The sequence below is a fragment of the Ailuropoda melanoleuca genome, chromosome 4, assembly GCF_002007445.2.
Source record: "Ailuropoda melanoleuca isolate Jingjing chromosome 4, ASM200744v2, whole genome shotgun sequence".
Taxonomy (NCBI): Eukaryota; Metazoa; Chordata; class Mammalia; order Carnivora; family Ursidae; genus Ailuropoda; species Ailuropoda melanoleuca.
Window position 1 is genome coordinate 96662151 of NC_048221.1, and position 3035 is coordinate 96665185.

Consider the following 3035-nt stretch of genomic DNA (forward strand, 5'->3'; position numbering starts at 1 on the left):
AAAAAAAAAAAACAATGTGCTGGGAGAAAGAGCATCTCTTTCCTCATGGTAAGGTGTATTATCATTATTTGATTTGTGCCAACCTGATGTGTGAGAAATGGTCTATCAGTACATTTTAAAGGTGCATTTTCACCATTTTGAGTGATGTTAATAATTTTTTCATATATCAGATAGCCATTTGTTCCCTTCCTGTGAACTTTCTGTGTTCTTTACCCAAGGGTTTTTTATTTCCTTTTCTTATTAATTTGAAGAAGCTCTTTATATAGTGGAAAAATGAGCCTTTTGTATCTGATCTGTATTTTTGTCTAGGTTGTCTTTTGATTTAACATAATAGATACTCTTTTAAAGGTCTTTTCACTCTCTCTCTGTCTCTCTTTTTAAAAGATTTTATTTATTTATTAGAGAGAGAGTGCATGCTAGAGGAAGGACAAAGGGAGGAGCAGACTCCCCCCTGAGCAAGGATTATGGATCTTCTCTCTTAGGACATTTAGATTTTTAGTCTCTCTCAGAAAAGACTTACCATTCTGACTTGAAAAAAAGCAAATGAACAAGCTTCTTCCTGTGGTTTCCAGAATTTGCGAGGAAAGTCTTGTTACAATCAGCCTGTTTATTTTTAAAAATCCATTATTTTCAGTTGGATCACATTTAAAGTTTACAAGTTTACATAAGAGGAAACGAAGTTCAGTAAAGCAGTGGTAAACCTCCCTACTTGTTCTAGTTGGCAACCTGAGTTCCTTGTACACTTATTTAAATTCTAGACATTTTGTCTTTTTGTTCACTATTACAATGGAAGAAAAGATGCCATTAACATCTGTTGATTGTTTATATGGCATCAGGATTTGTAAAAACTCTCCAGATGGTCTTTCTTTCTTTCTTTCCTTCTTTCCTTCTTTCTTTCTTTCTTTCTTTCTTCTTTCTTTCTTTCTTTCTTTCTTTCTTTCTTTCTTCTCTCTTTCTTTCTTTCTTTCTTTCTTTCTTTCTTTCTCTCTCTCTCTCTCTCTCTTTCTTTCTTTCTTTCTCTCTTTCTTTCTTAAGATTTTATTTATTTATTTGACAGAGAGAGAGAGATAGGGAGCCCAAGCAGGGAGAGCAGCAGACTCCTCACTGAGCAGGGAGCCTGCTGTCAGTCTCCATCCCAGGACCCCAGGATTGTGACCTGAGCTGAAGGCAGATGCAACCAACTGAGCCACCCAGGCGCCTTCTCCAGATGATTCTAATAGGGTGGCTATAGCAGGGCAGATGGCGGGGCTGCGGGGAGGGCTCTTAGCTGTAATCCAGGAAAGCATACTTTGTCACCGACATTGTTTAGAATTGCCAGCCTACAGTGATAATAAAACCCAGACTGACTAAAGGTTTAACTATTATTTATACATTCTCTATGGGAAGGTAGACCCCTTGTCTATACCCAGGGCCAACTGCCTCCAACCGCCTCTACACCACTCTTCCAAAGAGCTGCCGAGGGTGAGAATCAACGTCTTAGAGTCTTTCCTGTCCCCCCACTCCTCACATTTAATCATCTATCATGTTCTGCTTGAGCAATCTCTTGCTCCTCTCACTTCTTTCACTTCTCTGACCTTTTGCTATAAACCTCATAGAAGCCTTCAGCATCTTTCCCCAGGGCTCTGGTCTCACTTCCCGCCACCCAGTCTGTCCTCCCCGTTGCTTCTAGCCCACGTGCTGACGGGACGCTAATACTTCCCTTTTTGTTGAACCCTCTTGCCTACCTGCCCAACCTTCCTCCTGCCATTCCCCACTGACATTGGCTCTCTAGACCAGAGCACTGAATGTCACTTGGTACAAACCAATCTATCCCTCGTCCCTGAGACTCTGCATTTACAATTCCTGACATCTGGAATTTTTTTTAAATCATCGAATCCTGCCGAGAAGACTTGATATTACGAGTGATGTGTTTAGGAGGCTGGTATTCGGGATCTCCTATGTGCCAGGTTCTGCACTAGAGTCTTTGCATATTCCATCTGCTGATTTCTACTTTGTGGGTGAGGAAACTGAGCTCATGGAGGCCCAAGACCACATGGCATTCCCATGTGAGCCTCAGTGTGCCACCATGCTCTTTTTAATGGTTTTAATATATTTTGGATTTTTAGGAAGCCTATTTGTCTAAGGGCCCTTTAAGCTTTATGATGTAGCATACTCAGTGACTCCTAGGTGTGGCTGATGTTTATCAAGCTTTGGGCTCATCTAGCCCCTTTCTCCAAGTGACGATTCCTGATTCCTGGGGCTGCTTTCCCAGCTTCCCTTGCAGCTAGGGCACGGGCATGTGGCTTAAGCTCCGGCAACCAAACACAAGATGTCAGTTTGGATGCAAGGAGGTGCTGTGCAGAATTCCTTCTAGCAAGGATGCTGAGGGACAGATGCATAATTGTCAAAGGTGGCTGTGGTCTGTCCTGGCTAATCTTGTGTCCAGCATCAGGTGTGTGGGCGGAGTTACCTGAGCCCAGTGGCCAAAGCAATAGCATTTCCACTGTTGGAGTCTGATGGTGTAACTTGGCATCACTCTTGATGGGCAAGCCTGTAAGCCTGATTTTCTGGCCTTCCCGAAGATCTTGAAAGAGACTAAGTATTCCTCCATTACCTCTTTTTCTGCTTAAACTAGCTTGAATAGGTTTTTTTTGCCAATCTGACAGATAAAATGAGGTTGTTGTGTGTCTTGTGGCTTCCATTCTTCTATTTTAACTACTTTCAATACCTTCCCCAGGACCGCCCCCCGCCCAGTCTCCCAAATTCATACATTATAATTGAACTGTGAAACCCAAGAGATCAATGAGATCATTAGGGCCCAGTGTTAAAGATAACACAGTGGAGGAGTCTTAAGTATTTACATTCAGAGAAGGCCCACCCACCCTCAGTCTTAAAATCTACATAATCCCATCACTTATAACTTGCTTCAAACTTGATAAATCTTAATCAGAGAAAGGAATATTTGGGAGATGAATGTCTTTTGGTCAAGTGGTCTCCTCCCAGGACAGCTCCCTGAAAGCTGATGGCCAGGTTCAGGTCAGTCCTATGTAAGGCCA